Below are 20,513 nucleotides of genomic sequence, written 5' to 3'. Positions count from 1 at the left end.
AGATTCTGACCTGGTTTATCTACATAGAAAATGCAATTGCATTACTTACTGTTTGGCAAGAGTCTTTTTTTTTTAATTAGACTTAAGTATGATACATTAGGTAAGAAGAAACCAAGAGCCTCTGAAATCTGGAATTGAGATTTCTGAGTGGTGAAAAGTTATACTGGCTATGAATTCCTTCCAGGTTCACCAAGGAATCCGTGATCATCAGTCTTCAGTCCTTAGTGCTGTTAGCACAGACAGGATGAGCAGATACGACAGCATAACTGGAATTCCACTATGCCTGCAGCTGGCTAAAATAAAGCAATAAAATATTGTGAGGCCACAAGACCTCCTTCCATGATTTCCCTTTCCAGAAGTATGAAAATCCTATTTGCCACTCAACTGAGACACATGAATATATTGAAAACCTCCAAAATGAATAAGCGGCTATTCCACTCTGAGCTGCTAACTCATCATGGCCTTTGAGAAAGGTATTTGGGGAGAAGAGAAAAACTATTCTCTCCTGCCCAGGAAATGTAACTGTGGCACTAAAAGGATGACTGCAAGCCCTCCTCTGCTCACTTCAGGGCTCTTTTTCTCTGTTGTTAACTTAATTATCTTACCATCTAAACAGATAAGCAATTTATCGGTATTTCAGGCATTAAAACACCCTTCAAGAAGCATTTCTTGGGCACACAGACAATCTCGTGCTCTAAGTTCATGAAGTCAACCAAAATGATGTTCTCAGGCATTTCACCCTTTCCCTGGCTCAAAACATACATTAATAACATTTAACACAAAATATCTTACACAAATCCCAAAGTACATTACACAGCAGCAGCGACAACTCGGCAGTTTGTTGCACCAGTCCTATCTATGGATGCACGTGCATAAAAACGTTACAACTTGGTGCTTTGCGGCTCATAAGTAAATTGCATCAAAATATACTTAACCGCAGCTCATTACCGCTGCGCTGAAAGAGTTACAACCTACATAAATCTGAAGTACTGTTTCCTTACTTCTTTTCTGCATATTATCTGAAAGGTAAATGAGATACCAAGAAACCGAGAGGATAAGCAAAGTTTTATTTATTTATTTTTGTACTAAAGCAGTTAAACACACAACTTGTATGCAAGAGAGGTTCTGAATCCCCTTGGCAAACTCTCAAGGGGTTTTACACCACTGCACTCCACTACAATAAATCAGTACCTTTCAAGTAAAACCAACAGTGACATTCAAGATTCCACACCTGGCACATCTTCCTTTTTGGGGTAGAGCTGGCTTGTATTTTTAACTTAAAAATACTTCTAAATGGTGGTAGGGTTTGCTGTGGAAGGGTTATCATAGGACACTGGTGGGATGGGACTCTTGTCTGCACATTAGCAAAATGAGAAGGATTCCTGACCCATAACTGAGATGCCTCTGCAGGCCAGCAGTGCCAATAATAAATACCAGCTGGTTTTCCTGCTCAGCGCTGGTCAGCATCTCTCCCATGCTGGAAGGGGGAAGCTCCCAGGCTGTCAGTGCCCTGGACGTTGCAAGAGGATGTTTACAAGCAGCACAGCAGAGATGAAATGAAAACAGATGGTAGACAGATGTGAGCGGAGTCAGGAAGGGGAAAGCTGCCTGGAAATGTTTTTAGCAGTGCCACTCTCTGGCTCACCCCAAACCACCCCACAAGCATCAGCAGAGATAGGAGGAAGACTTACGCTACCAGAAAAAGGATCTACATTGCTTACAGGGTGTCCCAAAGACGCCTGAATTTTCACACGTTGATCAAACTAAGACCAAGCACCCTTTCCTGTTCCCTTGCATTATCTTTTTGAGCACAAGAGGTCACACACGACAGCAGCACCCGTGCTCCCTGATGAGGGGAGCAGTATTCTCACCAGGGGAGCTGGAGAGCTGTTCAAACAGCCATTCATCTTTGAGGAGCTCTGGACAGCTATTGTCCACGTTACAGACAGACAAAGAGAGGCAGGCATTGAGGGCTATGCTTCCAGGGGGAAAGATGCTGATGTAAGGAGGGCTCCTGGGGAGCTACCTGCCTGCCTGCCCTCGCTGCTCCGACTGCTGCACCAGACTCCCTCAATCCCAAGTTTTCACTGCTGATGCACGGCGTCTGGGCAAAGGAAGTGGGCACAGGTTTATCAGCTTGCTATCATGGAATGAGCAAATGTCATGTCTCCATCTTTTAAATGAAATCTACTCCTCGGATGCCCTTACCAGACAGCAGAAGGTAATTTATTTCTTTAGAACAAAAGCTTGGATATATCGCCCTAGCAGCCTGCTGCATTATGACCCCCACGCTAATCTTATTAAGAGAGAGGTTACTGGGCTCTTTGTTGGTGAACAGCACATTAATGAGATCTCCTTGAAATAATCCCATCTCTAATATGCAGGGAAAATTACATTTTCCAGCATAATTACTATGTCAGTCAAAAACCCCAACTCCATCATTAATTGCTTTTCTCCAGATTCCAACAGCTTCTTGTCAAGCGGCTCAACTCCGGGAGGAGGAGCGTGGGGGGGGAAAGAAACACGGGAAGTTTATCTTATGAAATCAAACCTACGGCGCATGGGGGAGGCTGTGCCTGGATGGAGCCCGTTGTGTTAGAAGCGGGAGCTGCTGGCATCCCCGGGGCACCGCAGCGGAGCTGGTGCCCGGGCACAGCCTGGCAGGAGGGGATGCTGCTGGGCAGAGGCGGGAGGAGAGCGGTGCCCGCGTTCCCCAGGCTCCCGCAGCCCCCGGTGAGCCAGTCAGACAGAGCAGGCTACAGAGGACAGAGGGCTCGAGGCTGAAGGACGGCAGGGTGACCCTGCACCCACAGCACTGTCACTGACTCACCTGCAGTCAGTAAGGGCGCTCACCTCCCTCCTTAAACTTCGGGTGTTGCACATTTGTCTTCAAATAAAAAAAAAAAAATCCATGGTGGTTGGCTCCCACCTGTCCGTCTGAAGATCTCTTTGAGGAAATAAACATGGTGATGTGAAATGGGAAGTCAAAACTGACACCTCGCATGTGTAAAATATGGCCATTTCTCCCTACGTCAATCTGCAGTAAATGGATAAATGCTTTGCCTGATAACAAAAGCATGCCATGACCAGAGACCCCAGTTCAGCAAATACAAGGCCTGGGGCAGGACATGAGAACAAAAACAAAGGACGTAGGCCACCAGTTTGGGTTTTTGGCAGCATTTGGGTTAGATTGGAGAAATGACAGCCTTCCTCTAAGAGTTCTCCAGCTCCCTGTACCCCCTGAGTAGAGACCCTTTGTTTGGGGAAATCACATCCCCCCAGTACAGGGGGAATCCTTGGGGGGTCTTGCAGAAGCTTTGAATCACCCCAGCTGTATAAAGGTATTTGAACGGGCCTTCTTCTCTGCATCTGACTCATTAACTCATTACTGAAAGATAAATCTGTGTTGTTTTTTTCTAAACCCATTTCCCCAGCTTTTAAATACCACACTATATCAGAGGGAAAAACACAGTATTTCAGACTAATTCAGATTACTTTGTGTTACTGAGGAAGAATGCATGTTTTTAAGACCTCACTTAGGCCTTCACCTCATACAACACAGAACAACAGTATTTTGACAAAGATGCCACAGTGTAAGTGCCCAGATAAACTTAAGTGATTTTATCTGGTTTTTCATTTTTTTTTTGGTCAGCACAAAGTCTACCATCTGGGCTCCGTCGTAAAACGAATATGAAATTTTATTACAAACCATATGATACCAGCAGGAGTAGAGAAAGTTGAAAACAGCATGAATGTTTAATATTGGGCACTAAAGTAAAACACTCTCCCCTTCTCTATTATTTATTTTCTTGGGCTTTTGTAAAACCCAGACCTCCCTCAGCCTGCCTATCCTGACAATTGCTTCAATAATGCCTATTAACAGGAACAGCCTCACAACCAAATCCATGCAAATCAAAAGAGACCACTGATAATTAAAATGGGTCAGATCCTCATTAGAGATGTTTGTCCCATCCTTACTGACAGGTCATCAAGTGAAAGAGCCCTTGCAAAATAGCGTTTGTTAATTATGGGCAAAGTGGATTGAACAACATTCGAAGACTGGAAATGATGTGGTCATAAAAAATTGCCTGGGCATTTGAAGAGTCAATCACATCTATAGCAAAAATAAAATTAACAACAAAAACATGACACTCTGCAAGGATTTTCATTTCGTCCACATGAACTTGTGGGCTTTAATTTCCCAGGTGATGTACTGACTATATTTGGATGAAATGCCGGAACATTTATAGCTAAAACTCTGCTCGACTATTAAAAATGAAAATATATTGGACAGAAAGCTAGGTCAGAGCAAAGCGCTTCAGTCAGCTAACCGGCTGCTTGGTGAGAAAGGAGCATCATATCCTGACTCCCCAGTCAAATCCTACCTTTAAATCAGGCTGAGAAAGTAGCTCACTGATTCCTGCTGCTTTCCTATCACGAGCCAACAGATGTTAATGCCAGCAGTACCACAAGGCACTCACCGTACCTCTTAAAGGGATTGTAGGGTGGTCAATTCTCATACTGAGTTCAGCAGCTCTAGAGGGATATTGTTTCAGGGCACGGAGCCATTCTTACTAATAAGGATTTCATAAATAATTATCAGATGCTCTCTGACATAAGCCAACCTCCTTGAAAAAAACCACCGTGAATACCCAGAGACAGAGGTTTACCGTGTGGTTTTTCTTCCTGTGCCCAACCTCTTCCCTACCCAGCCATTGTGGGATCACCACCGACAGCCACGTCCACAAAGGCATGTCTGAAAGCTCCCACGAGGGACACAAGCTACAGCACCCCTCCGTTTTCACAGAGCATGGCCTGCAAGATTAGCCAGCTTTGGCTCCAGAGCAGCGCTCAGGCACCCCAAAAAACCATTCCCAAACCCGTCTCTCTCTCAAGCAGATGAGATTTGTCTTTCAGGAAGTGACTTCAGTCATACAACACAGACCAAAGTGTGGTTATCTGGGTTTTTATTTCTGCCTGCCTGTTCTGAACTGACCTCCCTTCCCTTCTTTAAATAACATGCAGAAGGTATGCTAAAAAAGTATGTGGCGTGTAGGCTACCACTAAAGATGCTAGAAGAAAATGAAAGCGTGAGGATGTACGGAGAAGACTGCTGTTAAATCCAAGCTATCATAAATTAATATAGCCTCACTAAATAAACACAATAAGCAATTATTAACAGATCACTTCACATGTTCTGTTTTGAACAAGAGCCTGTCAGAAACATGCTGAAGCTTACAGAGTGAGAGGTGTGATTACTGAGCTATTTATTCTGAAAATCAGTTACTACTTTGCTTTATTAAAAACAAAGCCAGAAGAACTGCCTAAACTTATACAAAACTCTTTTGTCTTACATAAGGGGAGAAGAGGCAAAGAAAGGACTTAGTTTATCGGCACTGCAGGAGGACTTCACATGTCAGTCCTACGAGAATGCCTGAGCGATGAGTGGCTATATGCCCTCATATCCCATGCCTCCCTAGCCCCACGCCACATGCCTGTGTTTCTTCATAAGTGTAGTGAATTTAAGATAACACAACTACAGAGCAATGAATCCGTAAACTGAAAAGAAGAAAGAAACAGCTGAAGCATTGCAGCTGTTCTTTGTGCCACAAAGTGACTGGAGAAGCACTCTGTGTGTCCACTGTGCAGCAGTAGACAAGAATTAATGAAATACCTGCTTCAAAATAGATGTTGCTCAGGTCACCAGTATGAATGCTTTACTCAATGTCAGCTATCTCTAATGAAAATGCTAACAGTGAAGTGAAAAGAGAAGCCAAAATCTCCCATTAGGTATGCCTAGGGAAATTGGGAATTATCTTGTTTAATTTCAAAATTACACTATTCTCACCACAGCATGAGAGGAATCAGAACTTTGTTCCCAGTATGAGAAAGACTATCGGCTCGGAAAGAACAGCAGCAGTATTTTTAAAGCTAAGGTATTCCCCCCCATGAGGAGTTCCAGCACAGGAAATGTTGAAGTTCTCTGCGTTTGCTACTGTGAACTGCTAAGATGTTATCATTTGAGTTTCCAACTATTTTGTGCCTTTTTTGTATACGTTGCATTACTAAAGTAAAGTATGGCTTCTGCTGGGAACAGGAAGAGTGACATGAGCATTATAGGGAGCCTGTGAGCTGTAATAGTACTTCTCGATATATAAAAGATAGGGTAAATACTTTACTTGCCTTCAAATCAAGCAAACCACTTGCTTTTTTCATCACCACAAGAAAATTGGGTATTTGGACTGGTAGGCTTTTCCGTGACATTTCCCACAGTTTAACATTTTCCCCTCATACAAGGTAAGGAAAAGATAAAGCCCAGCCGAAGAGAAAGAAAACTCAGGAAGAATAGAAAGAAAATAAAATGTTTCTTCAAAACAGGAAGCTTCCTGTTTAAACATCCACTCTTAAAACCTATTATTTGCAAAACCCTTTTAAAAATGATTAAGCACTAGTTAAATCCCCATTTCCAGCCACATCAATATGCCCCCACTCAAGCCATTTCTAATCAAACTGAGACAGAAGAAGGGCAGATGGAAAGACAATGGACAACTACTCCCCAGTGGCCAGCTAAGCTATTAGCGCAGTATTGGTCTGTGTAAGGTGAGCAGATTGTTCTGGTTTGTAATTTATTCTTCTGCTAGGATCCTGTTAACATCTCTTTACTGTAATGGAGACAGCTTTAGCTCAGCTTGCATTCCCCAAAGGCAGTCCAGGGTTGAATGGGTGCCCAAAGTCACTTTTGGAAGGCATTTTAACAACAGGGATCGTCCTTGATACATAAAATTGAAGGGTCTTTGTAAATGAGGCCGCAAAAGCAGCCCATGGCTGTAAAAACCAGCATTAGAGTCCAATATCACTAAACCTCAGATGGGTCCGTGCAAGCTCCATACAGCACGTGCTCTACCAGTGCTCAAGGTTCATTTTGTCCTTGTCTAATTTAGACTGGCCTCTTCAGCTTTCTTAGAGACACGTGTCAGATGCTTAGAATAACTACTGCTGGATCCTGGAAAATAAGCAACGTGGAAGGAAAATATTGTTTCCTGGCATACTGCAGTGTATTAGCATTACCAACATAGAAATGGTTGACGAAAACAACGCTATGAGAAAAGCCATTCGTTATGTTGCAGGGAGGATTAAAGATAAATGGCAAAAGCGAAGGCATTCTGAGTTAGCCATTAAGACAGAGAAATTGCCTTTTGCATTTCCAGAGGAGCTTTCGTCATGCTACAGAACAGCAGTAAAACACAACGCCCACGTAGAAGGCAACAATACAAGGTGCGGAGAAGGGGGAAGACCAAGGACATCAGGGAAGCACCCATCTCACAAACTGACTAAAGGTTTTACCTGTGAGACGTGCACTTTTACACAAAGTAGGTCACGTAGACCAGAAGGCTGGGGCTGTAGCCCATTCTCCACCGGGACATCAGAACAAAAGGTGCCCACATGAAAGGTAAGAAGAAACCAAATGCCCTGGCTCTTGGGCCAGCACTTCCCACTTTCAGATAGGCTTCTGTCTACCTGACCTCCTCACCCGATGCCATTTGAGCAGTACCTGTGGAGCCAGACTGCCTTTTGCAATTACTCCTCGCTCTGCCGCAGCAGACAGCCCCACTGACAGCTGCCACAGCCGACGTATAAAAGGTCTCACACTCAGTTGCAAATTATTTCTAAATCCATTGCAAGATAGCCTCTGACGCAGACTTTGAAAAAATTTCAGGCGTATTCTCTTTTCGAGGCTTATATTTAATACGGTAACTCCTGATGATTTTTTAAAAAGCAAAATATAAATATAGACTCCAAATACAGACTACAGAGAGAGCGTCTATACCAGTATATTATGTTTATATAAACATACATATCATGTGTATATTTCTAAATATAATTCTCAAGTTTCACATTCTAACAAATGCATCTTTAATGTTGGTACATAGGGTGAAGAGGCAGGGACAGAGGAATAAACACTTCATATAATTGCCTGTAGCAGATAGTCTTGCACAGTCTGGGGCTCAAACAATTCAAACTGGTAGACGAACTGCAGCTGCAGTTCTCAGTGTTATTTTTAACATCATTTCCCCACTCAGGCTGTCTTGTCGCCTCTCTCCATCTCAGAGCATGCATTAAACCGCAGTCCGATAGTGTTATCGGCACCTTTGTCAACAAAATATACTTGTCTCCTCGGGATGGTGAAATGTGTGTCACAAATGAATGAGATTTCTGGAGTTCAGCAGCAATCTACAGGGAAGTGTTAATTAGAACAGACCGAGTCAGAAGGAAGCTCAACAGACGCAAACTAATTAGCACCAACGAGCATAGCAGGGCAGCTCTGCGGAGGCAGCACTCCATCACTGGCTTCTAAGAAGTTAGCACTCCTGCCTATTTCCGGGCTTCAGTCTCAAGATGACATGAAAACATATGTTATCAGACCAAGAGCGCCACAATCAACAGGAAGATCTGCTTTTTCTCCATCACTCGGTTACCCTCATCAACACATTCCTACCACAGCATCCACAAAATCACAGACCTTCAAAATTTCTCTGACATAGGGGACTGTGGGTCCTCAGAAAGGGAGGCACCCTGTTGAGCCTCGGCTGGACTCGCAGTCTGTAGCTGCTACCAGTTTCCTCAGGGAATTTAAGACCACTGGGCATCCATGCAGAATTAAAACGGACCGCTTCGGTGCGGAACAGAAAGGGTTTGTGGAAGTTTGGCGGAAATGTGGGAAAAGGACTTGAATGAACCATGCAGTATGTCAGCTTGCGAGCTTACAGCTTAAATATTGCTGCCTAACTGACATTAGTCAAGTAAACAAATGCTTTCCAAGTGTTGCATCAGATGTTGTCCAGATGAATCCCCATTTTTCCCAGATGCAACCTAGCAGATGGACTGGTACACAAGTAATTTTGTAACCAGACAAATAAGAGGCCGGAGATGCTGAAAACAAGAGGATAAAACAAAGCAGTACAAAGCACATCCAACGCTTGTTTCTCACATTCATATACTCACTAATTTCCTAATTTTAGAGGAAAGAATTTCAGATTAAATACAAATTATAAATAATTCTAGTAACCAATGGGTCAGCATCTATAGTTTCCATTGCTTCAGGCTTACAGTATTATTTTTAACTCTATGACTATACATGAAAGAGCCCATACCCACAAACATGTAAGATTTCAAGAAACTTATCTGCTAAATTCTGCCTTTGTACCATGGCTATCTCAAACACTGCATGGCCACCAGCTGCAAGACTGCTCACATTTCCCTCTGCCAGCAGCCCAAGCTCCATCTTGATTCAAGCACATAATTCCTTTAATAAACGTAACAATGCTAGAACTCTTTGGTATCTTGTCCTCTTACTTCTTTTGCTCAAGAACCTACTTCACCTGAGGTTATAAATTTCCTATAAATTTTCCTATAATTTTCCTATCCTGCCTAAATAAAGCCAGTGTGTATATTGAGCATAAGAAAATTAAAGCTGGATCCTAAATAAATATAAATCAAAGCATAGGTCCAGCCAAAGCTAATGGGAGCTCTGGAAGCATAGCATGGGCTAAGGAAAAAAAAAAAATTAAACATGCTTTTAGATACAAACATTTGAGCATTTTAACCACAAGCACCTCTTGGCACAAAATGAATTAGAACGATCTGGTTTCTCAGCATTAATGCTGTGACCAGTCCCCGCTGGCCCACTTAACTTTCTAAAAGCATCTGCTCTCAAAACTGAGCTTCTGGTATCAAAGGAGGTAGGATGAGAAAGGCAGAACAAATTAAGTGTTCTTGCCTGCCTTCCTCAGCTTGGCCCTGCCAGGGGAAAAAAGAGAAGGACAAGACTGTTAGGTTCAGCACTTCAGAAAACCATCCTTTCTGAACCAAGCACTTTAGCAGTAGGAGTATGTACCACCTGCTGTCATTAGGAGAGACAAGACCTTACATTCTTATAGCTGAGGGCATCATACTCGCATATGACTGGATCAAGAAGGAGTTAATTGTAGAATCATTAAGGTTGGAAAAGACCTCCGAGGTCACCTGGTGCAACCACTCCCCAACCACCAGTATTACCCACTAAACCACGTCCCTAAAAATGGGCCAAATGTTTTTATTACTGCATTTAAATAGCACAACAATATACAATCACAGCAGTTTACAAAGAATTTAAATACATGTACACCCTCTTCAAGCAGTAGAGAACTGGGACTGATAAAATCCACTCCCAGTAGCACCATGGTACTGCCTGCTACAGAAAAGAGCTGATCAGCTGTCCATCGTGTACTGAAGCAGATGGTGTGTAAATACACAAGAGCCTAACGATACCTAGCATTTCAGAGATCCCATTTCTTTCTCATAGCAGAGTTTAAATTTTGCAGAACACAAGGACAGATTCTTTCTTCTTACAGAACACTGTAATAAGAAAGAACTCCGATCAGGTCAACAAAAATACAGAGGTGTCAAACGTATCAGAACAGAATCGTCATTCTTAAAAGTCATACATGTTACAGAAGACATCAAGATTACTTACACCGGGTGTTTATACAGTAGAGGATATCGTAACTGCATGAATTACATGATCTTGCATGATCTTTTCTGATTTTTTTTTTTTTTTAGCAATAGGCACACACAAAAAACACCCTTTCCTCTGCTCCCCACTACTTTCACCCAGAGAAAAGCAGAGCAACAGAACTGCACTAGGCAAGCTTTGATTTATAATTGCTTAAACAATCTGGAAGGGAATTATATTATATAAACCAAAGCCATCATGCAATTTAACATGTTTCACAAAATTAACCAACTAAACACACACAGCATACCTCAGATCACTTCAAGTATTTACCTTATAGGTTAACTGAAGCCTTGTGGACAGCAGTTTGAAAGCCATTAAGACACATTTGCTTAGAGATAATTTTCTTCTTATTATTTTTGCATTTACGTGAACTAGGATAAGGTAGATTGCTCTCTCTTCTCATTGCTAGCTTTTCGCCATCCATCAGGGCCAGGAGAGAAATCTGGCTGGATATGTTCACACATCCCACGAGTTTTTTTACCTTTGTCTATATGATGTCAGCAACCAGTGGTAGGCTGACATTGCAAAGGACCTGAGATACAGAGTAAAACACAAAGGCTGTGGTCAAGCTAGGAACTAGTTAGGCCCTTAAAAAGCAAATCCCTTCTCTGAGACTATTCACCAGACTGCTGGCTATAAGAAAGAGAATTGTAAAATCTGGCTTTCTTTTCATTATTATGCAGTCTCTTACTTAATTTCCTTTCTCCAAGGAGAAATGGGTAAGGGAAACACTGTAACTTTTGTTTACAATTCATTCTAATTCTGACCTCAGAGGGGAGCACAAGTGAGATCTAGGCATGCAATCCATTTCTTTGTCTCGCCTGTACTAAAAGACTCTCAAGTCTGGGTTGCAGGCATCATTGCAAGAGTCACACACAGAGACTTATCTGAATGAAGAGGAGAAAATACAAGAGATTTGCTGCTTCTACCCCCACCCCCACAGATTCTCTCTTTTTTTTTCTTTCCTCTAAAACAATAAATAATAATAATAATAAAAAAAAGTCTGCATCCTCAATTGCACAGTCAGGAAAGGAGACCCCAGACACAAATACATTTAGTACCTTACCAAAGGCTACATGTAGCATAAGAGAATCCAAACATTAATTGCTAACACATCAGGGGGCAGCTAGTGAGACGCTGGTATAGCTACTCCGAGGTGCCGAGGCATGTAATGATTTGCTCCTTTGGTTTTGGAAAGAGCAGGCAGGCTCCTGCATAAGCCTACCAGTTAGCTTTGTCAGAAAACTGCACTAGGTCCACCTGACTTGATGCAAGATGCTTTAAACTCTCACAGCTGCACAATCTGATTATGAAATGTGACGATGAAATACACTAATTATCAAATTCCTATATCAGAATGGTGGCTTTTTTATCCACTTTTATGCAAGTGATCAGCAACAAATTGCTTAAACTGTCTTTTGAACTTACTGTATAACACAGCTGTTACGGTTCTCTGTAGCCATGAGGGTAATTGGGAGACCTTGGGTAGCGCGCAGTTGCTCTAATTTGCTCCTCTCTTTATAGCCACTGGAAAGAAGAGCAGAAAGAAGGATCAGCTTTTCTTTATTGTTTCAGTCAGACAGAAAACTCCCCTCTGAATTTTCTTTCAGTTGTTTCTTTGTGGCATGGAAAATTACAAGGGCCTTAGTGCACAGTACCTGCTAACACATGGCCCACGCCTACATACTGGAGAGCTTGTGGCCTGCATGGTAAAACCATTCATGACCCAAACACCTTTAGAGTTTCTAGCCAGATGTAGTACGGTAAAGGTAGTTAAGTACCCGTTCTGGTACGCTGGGCTGTGTACCACTCTGGAGTGCAGAAGGCACTGCAGGATGTGTGACGTCTTCTGCCAGCACCACCTCTGAGAAACGAGCAGGACAAGGCAGCTTCGTTCGCGGTGCTACTCACGAATCGCAGCCTGCGCATAAGAGGCAATCCAGATCAATTCACATGGCCAAAATATGGAGATAAAACCACCCACTTACTAAGTTATTAATTACTTATATTATGGAAGTACCTAAGGTCTCAAGTTCCAGATGCAGCACATTTCATGCAAGTCCTCTAAAGGCCAGTTCAAAAGTATCCAGAGCTTCATACACAAAACCAGGACACCTTGCTTACCACTTGGAGACAGTCACTTGCTGTTACAGATTCTACCGTACAACCTTCTCTTTAAATGCAAAGCCCCCTGGTGCTAGCCGTAATGATTTGGATTAGCACTGTGATTCTCCTACTGCCAGGGAAATAAAAATCTCATAGTACCACTATCAGAGATTTCTGTGCAACTCAGTGAATAACAGTAAAAGCAGCTGCAAAATAGCAAGTGAACAAAGACTACAGAGATATAATGGTGACTCAACAGTCTTTCAATTCAGCTATTAAAGTGTCTGCAATTCCCTTTATGTTTCAGGTGAATCAAAAGTGATTGAGCAGAATTAATTTCTCCCTGGAGCATTAAAAAATGTTTCAGTCAGACTTGGCTGGGCTCTTTCAAATCTGAGTTTCTGAGTTCATCCCTGCTGTAACACCGATGAACTGAATGTCCAATGAACTCAATTTCAGCAGAGCTGAGTTTTGGAGGACGGAGTTAAAAGAATTATGTGAATTAACAGTGTGTATACTGAGATGACAGGCGTCTAGTTGAAAAATATAAACCTTCAGGAAATACCAGTACTGAACGGTAAATTCTCTTGGATTCTTACCAAGCATCTGTGCAATGCCAAGCACATGAGGTACTCATTTTGGTTATGGAGCTCTGACTGACTGCATGAAAAAAAATTGAAATTCCGTACTGAGACCACAGATATTCATGCATGCGAACAGCCACTTTATGGGTTTAGCACTAATTTAAACATCTATTTAGGAGCCCCATGTGAAGAACAGACTTGAAAGCTCTGGCGTGGAACGCCGAAGCCCTGCCTGATATGTGCGTATCCAGCAATTGTACTGTTTTATGATCCTAAGCAGGGCAATTTTCCTCACCTTTCAACACATACCAAAACTAAAACCAGCACGGGTTTCATGAAGCTTTCACTGAGTGAAGGAAAAGGGAAAACAAATTGAGGAGTAAAATGATTAATGTGGAAAAGTCAAAGCTGTCAGGGGAAAAAACACAGAAGCCACATCACAGGGTTTTCAGAAGTTAACAAGAAAAATACAATCTGTACATTTTCCAAAAGTTTGGATAAGTTTCTCTTCTCCTTGTCACAATCATAGTTTCTCCTAAACATCTTTGTGTTTTGGATTCAGACCAGGACTATAGAACCAGAGGTGTCATATGAGACTTATTCCAGGGGCCTGAAGTCTAGCTGTAAGTGAATTTCGGATGGCAGTTTATCCGACCCAAACCTTGGATACACAATGCTTAGCACTGAAATGGGCAGGCACTAAAAAAGACAATAAAAGAATAACATTTCCCTTCTGGGAAACATTAAAAAAAAAACACACAAACACAAATACATTCTAGGATACAAGTGCAAACCTTAACATAACTAAGGATAACATTGGGACATGAAAGGTTTCTGTTTGTATAGAGTGCTAGCTCTAAGGGCAAATTTATTAATGGAAGCTGATTAATAGATAGGCCTATTTGCAGAATAACAAGAAACCCAGTTGGTTCAGCTCCCTGAAAAATTATTTTGAGTGAAAATTTAATATATCTCTGCCAGCATTCCTGTGTGGAACAGATTTGAAGAGAAAATTCAACTATTCTTCACCCATCACTCTCTAGCACATCCCAGCATCATTTACTGCAGTGAGTCCAAAAAGGTAGTACTTTAAAATACAGCCTCAGAGCTCTCAGAAATCAGGAGCAGCTCCTATCTCCATACAATCAGGATGATCAGCCTTACTATCTCCCTCTCGTTTGTTTAGCTCTGTTTTCTAAGGGTCTCATTTTCTTTTTGTTAGGTTTTTTTTTAATTTCTCCATATGTGTATCTGTGCCAGAAATCGAGTTTCTAGACATGCAATTACTCAAAATGACTTATAGCCTCCATGTGAAGAGCTGTAATATTAAGGGAATTAAATATCAAGGCTGCCTTGTGCAAATAAGAGTATGGACTGCTCAGACCTATACTTTATTGTTCTTATCTGCAATGGGCCTAAGCAGAATTCTGCATATGAAGTCTTCAAACTATAATTGATCAAATCTATATGCAAATTGTGGCTTGTAGTAGGATACTCTATCAGGCAAGAAGGAAAATCCCTCATTGATCTACCTACCAACTATCCAGGATCCAGGCAATGAGGAGAAAGCTTACAGATACGCAGGCCTTGGGGGATCTAGATGATTTAAGAATGGTGGCTGTAATAATAACAACTAGATTGTTTCTTTTTCAAGGGACACACATGCAATATTGCATCTACAATAGCTCTTGCTTTCAGAAAGCATTATTACAGAGAAGTGATTGGACTATCGGGAGAACTCTGAGTAGCTGGGAGTCCCTATTTGTCAACTGAGTTATAAAAAATGATAAAGCACTCTTTCAGTTTTTATGAAGCAACAGCATCCCTCAAGAATTTTATGTATGATACACCAGAAACCCTGTATTAAGTGTCTGAAGACATTTGGCTTTTTGCCCCTCATAACCACTAGAAATATGTGGCCATCTAAAGGTAACCACATAACTTATCCTGCCTTATTACTCACATCATGGCTTACCACCCTGGATACTTAGTGGTATTTATGAACACATTCAATGATACAAGCAATAGAAGACTCCACATCTTTGACATCCAAATAAATGCTTTGCTGACTCCTTCTGTAATCCACTTTACGTGTTCTTGTTTTTTACCTCAGTTTTGAGCACATCAGATCATTGAAGGTGGGCGTTTGATTGCCTTTAGATGTCTGCCATCTCAGTGATCAAAGTTGCCAGGTGGACATTGAGGACCTGCAGGAAGCAGTGGCTGCTGCTTGTATCACTGAAGTGCTAGCTGAAATCAAGGTGGAGAACTCTCTGTTCCTCCTGACAGACCAGCTGCCACGCTCTAATTTCTGCAGAATACAGCTCCTTGCCTCTCCACATTACCCATGGATTTTGGGAGAGAGCAATCCATTTCTTAGTTTTATTTTTTATTTTTTTTTAATGAAGTCTACACTGTTCCTCCTCAAAGGACAGCCGGGATGCAGACAAAGCACACCTGAAACTGATAACTGATCTTCTGCTATACTCCTGGACATAGCCTCTAAGCAGAGTGCATACCAGACTGTGTCTTGAAGGAGTCCGTTTCACCCTGAAACTCATTCTCCCCTTTCCTTGAGTGAATGCTGATTATCCTCAGAAACACAGCCCATATGGCTCATGGGATACAGTACGGATTTGCTACCAGACCCAGAGGAACACCAACACGTGTTATCTGGACAGAACCTGTAAAAATTTTAAACTCTATTTTATTTCTGATTCTCTGTTCCCTGTCAAACACCACCACAAATGGAATTGAATGAACACTGTTGTCCTGGTTTCAGTTAGGACAGAGTTAATTTTCCTCCTAGTAGCTGGCAGGGTGCTATGTTTTGGATTAGGATGAGAAGAGCGCTGATAACATGCTGATGTTTTAATTGTTGTAGAGCAGTGCTTACACCAAGCCAAGGACTTTTCAGCCTCTCTCTGTCCTGCTAGCGAGCAGGCTAGGGATGCAGCAGGAGCTGGGAGGGGACAGACCCAGGACAGCTGACCCAAACTGGCCAAAGGGGTATTCCATACCATCTGACGTCATGCTGAACAATATATAGGGGTGGCTAGCCGGGGTGGATGTGTGGCCGGCTGCTCGGGGATAGGCTGGGCATCGGTCAACGGGTGGTGAGCAATTGCATTGTGCATCACTTATTTCGTACACGTTATTACTATTAATACTATTATTATTATTATTGTTGTTGTTATTCTTTTCCCTGTCTTAATAAACTGTCTTTATCTCAACTCACAGGCTTCACTTTCCCGTTTCTCTCCCCCATCCCGGAGAGGGAGGGAGGAGGGTGAGCGAACGGCTGTGTGGTGTTTGGCTGCCAGCCGGGCTAAACCACAACAACTGTATCAGTGAAGAAGAGATTCCAGAAAACAAAATCCTCTCTAAGAATTAATGTACAACTTGATAATGGAGGTGGGATAAGCTAAACCTACACAGGCTTAACAAAACTGACAAGTTCAATTACCAAGTAGTGTCCACTTCCAAATTTATCTCAATTGCAAACAACTAGGCTAAATGCAATAAAAAGAAATTTCATTAATGTAATTTGATTTTAACCAGGAAGGTTTCAAACAGTAATATAAAAGTTAGATTCTTAGTAAAAGAAGTTATGAACAGCTACAGTAGCTGTACTTTCCCAAAACTGTATTGTTCTTTCATTGGTTCAAGGCTTCCTACCTTGCCCACAAAAAATATGTATTTGTTGAAAAATCCATTTTATTCATCTTGTCCTAGAAAAAGTCACGCAAATGAGCAGAGGCAGGTTGTGCATCTTAATCAGCACACCCCAGCAAAGTTTCTATGGTCTGTAGGCATCGGAGAAGGCTCATCAGCACGAGGTTTGTGGTCAGACAGAGCATCTCAGATTAGACAAGCAGTAGAGCTGGGAGATGCAGAGAGGCTCTCAGGCACACAAACCCAAATCAGGCGTTGCCTATGTGTTTGAAAGCATCTCTAATTGTTCCAGCTCTATTTACTCAAAGGACACCTCTTCTGCCCTAGACTGACAGAGGGACGTGGCCCTGGCAGTCGCCCACGAGGCCTAAAGCCTCTCCCACACCTGCACCAGCCCCGGAAAGGACCGTCCATCTTGTCAGCCCCCACCTGCCTATATAGGCCGCAGCGGGTAATAACTGGCTTCAAGTAAATAAACCAACACTTCTTAAAAGGCGAGTGGAGATGGCAGAACGAGCCTCAGCACAGGGAACAACACAACACATTCATTACGCTGACAGCCCACTTTAACACCTCATACAGAAGAATCTGCTAATCCTGATGAATATTCACTTTCTGAGCAGGAGCCTGAAATGCAGTGCATAAATTCACACCTCCCAAATAGGACATCTTTCAGAATCCATCAAAATACAACAGTCTCTAACTACTTTTCCACTTTGGCATGTCCTTTGTGTTACAATTAATTAGAAGTTACCTGTATATAATTATACGTACATAGCAAAGAAATCCACACTGTTCTCAATTTGAGGTCTCAGTACTACGGCCATATACATATCACTGGCACATCAGTAAAAGGTATTTTGTATTCTCACCTTAACATATATTATTTATGCAACAAAACACTTCCTTGAGATAACAGAACTAATAGCATTTGATGGCAAAACGCAAGTTCTAAGGGAGATAAAAACAAATAACTACCAGTTGGTAATGGGCAGCCAGAACAAGCCCCTAAAGGTCAGGGACAACTGAGCCCCAGAAATAAAGAGGAATCCTGTGGGCCTTCACTGTTACCACCTGGGCCAAGGGAAGTCAGAAAAGAGACATCCTCATGATCCAGAATATCTTCCTGTTGACAAGTTACAGGTGTCTTAAGAGAGCCAAAGCAAGCATTTTTGTTTTGTGCATGGCTGAGGTTTTGATGTAAATCACTTGCCTTGCAAAACCCCCAGGATGGCTTAGAGTAAGTCCCTTATTTGTAAAACTGTTTCTAACCAAGAAGTTCATGTAATGACTCCTACAAACAGATTATCCAATTGCTCAACACAAAACATGAAGAGCACTCTGAAACCTTTTTTTCATTTAACACAGTGCCTGAAGAGAAGTTTCTGTTCAGAGCCCATATACCATGACCACCTTTCCTCTCATAGGCATTGCAACATGTCCTAGAAACGCGCCGCCTCAGATGCTGCTTTGTGAGAAAAGCAACAGCTTCCAGAGACACCAGGACTTACCCTGGAAAAGGTGAACACAGACTTCTCCCTCAAAAGATCAGATGTCACATCAGATGTCCTTTACAAGCTGAAATTCAGAGATGCTGTATCCAGACATAAGTGGTGGGACTAGGTTTGCCAGTACCAATTCTTTTTCACTGGTCAAAAGTAGGCAATTTTCAGGGAAAAATAGCATGACCACTCTAATTCTACATGCATGCAGGAGTACCAAAACAGATGTATATATTCCACACAAAAACAACACTAGGAAAGCACGCACCACCATTCTCTCTGGATGGAGTTTGAGTTATCTTCATGGGTCACCCCAAAAAAAGCATAGCGTAGCAATCTTATAGTGCTACATGCATTTTGCAAACTTATTTGAACTCAGGAAAAAAATCACAAACAAAAGGATTGTGACCTTGCATCAGAGGGGTCTTCAGTACTCCTCAGGGCAGAGACCATCTTTATTTGTCTTGTACATACAAAGAACAGAATCAGACTTGGCAAAGTAGAACCTTTGATCTAAATTTCCTCCTTTACCTACATGTACTTGAGCCAAGCAGGATATATAAGGTAAAATCTCTTCTGTTCAGGGTCTTCTTAGAAGGACAAAGGAGTAATAGTATCAGGACTCAGTGTTCTGGACAAAAGGACATCACCTCCCAGCAGGGTCCCCTTCTCACTTAAAGAACTGAGGCACACATAAAAGGAGTGTCTTCGTGTGAGCTTCTATGAAACTACCAAAGCTGAACTTTTTGAAAATGTAAAAAGAGGACTATGATGTTTAAATAATAGAATTGCTTCAATTAAGACTAATCAGAAGGAGACATCCAGTAGATTTGGGGGAAAGGGAAATCACTGTAATGATCAACATAACTGCTCTAACCATACCTTTAGATTTTTTTTCCCTGCACCCTCTACTCACTCTTTATGGAAAAGCCTCTGCAACAAACAAGAAAGGACACAGCACCTCTCATCCCTCCATAACCCCTTTCATCCTCAGAGCAAGTCCATCATAGTCAAAACTATTTTTCTTTCAAGTGTTTGAGCATGAAGCCTCAATAGTGATCTTTTTAATACATGTTTCATATGTAAGTTCAAATCAAAATGAACTACAAAAAGAACTAGGGGAAAAAAAAAGTACCATAATGTGACCTTGCATTGTTATCCATGTTGACTAGCAGCAATGCTTAGCCTGCCAACCTGCTCTTAGACCTCCTTTCCTGGGCAAATATAAAAACTTGCACAAACAACAGTTATTGGGCTATGTGTTGACCAACTGGAGAAGGATCGAGGCAGCCTGTTAGACATACTCTCTGGCAATAGGTTCTGCAGGACATCTGCTTGCAGAGAAGTGCTGCCCTGTTCCCCCAGTTCTCCTGAATCCTTCGAAATGCCATGAATACTTGTCACCTCATGGGGAGCCAGGTTAGGGAGCTGATCCAGTAGAAAACCCGGGTTATTTTTCCTGGATTTCTAGTTAGAAATATGCCACTGGAGCAAGGGAGAGTCAGGCTGCCACCTCTGGGAGCGGAGTGTGATCCTGGCTGATAGAAATGACGGTTTCTTCTCTAGAGGGAAGGACAGAGCACGATTTCTTGAGCACAGGCCCTCCTTTCCTCCTAAGTGCTTGAATCCTCCTAACCTGCCTCTTTCTCCTGTCTCTAAATAGTACATGCAGTACATTTGCAGCTGCTTGCTCTGCTCACCAGCAGGCTGGTCAGGACTAAGCGAAAGCACAGGTTTAGCCTTTCAGCAAACAGGAGGCCTTGGAGTTCAGTAACAAAACTTTCAAATCATTTCTGCATACACATGATATGGCAAATACAAATAACACTTGGTGACTCTTACAGCTGGGGCAATGCTTACACATGAGCCCAAAGGCCACCCCACCAACAAATCCCCAAAACATATTCCAAGCAGCTGGGGCACGGCAGCTTGCAGAGAAGGTGGCTGCCAGGTCACATTCACTTGTTTGTTTTAATGTAAATGTAAACCTAAAAATAATATCATGGTGAGATAGATATCCCAGGCAGAAAATTCCAGCTAAAATATTTACAATTTGGTAACACTATCATCAGTTGAGAACTGCTTAGGACA

The 20,513-nt window shown here is 42.2% G+C and overlaps 1 long non-coding RNA gene across 1 annotated transcript; it reads right to left on the bottom strand.

The window, feature by feature from the left end:
• Nucleotides 1-11,710: 11,710 nt before the first annotated feature.
• On the bottom strand, nucleotides 11,711-17,660 carry LOC121070747. Its single transcript, XR_005820183.1, has 3 exons — nucleotides 17,306-17,660; nucleotides 12,337-12,476; nucleotides 11,711-12,082 (listed from the first exon to the last, which is right to left on the bottom strand). It is a non-coding gene; the product is annotated as an uncharacterized LOC121070747 (long non-coding RNA).
• Nucleotides 17,661-20,513: the final 2,853 nt, after the last annotated feature.

The sequence above is a fragment of the Cygnus olor genome, chromosome 5, assembly GCF_009769625.2.
Source record: "Cygnus olor isolate bCygOlo1 chromosome 5, bCygOlo1.pri.v2, whole genome shotgun sequence".
NCBI classification, from domain to species: Eukaryota; Metazoa; Chordata; class Aves; order Anseriformes; family Anatidae; genus Cygnus; species Cygnus olor.
This window is presented reverse-complemented; position numbering and strand designations above follow the sequence as displayed.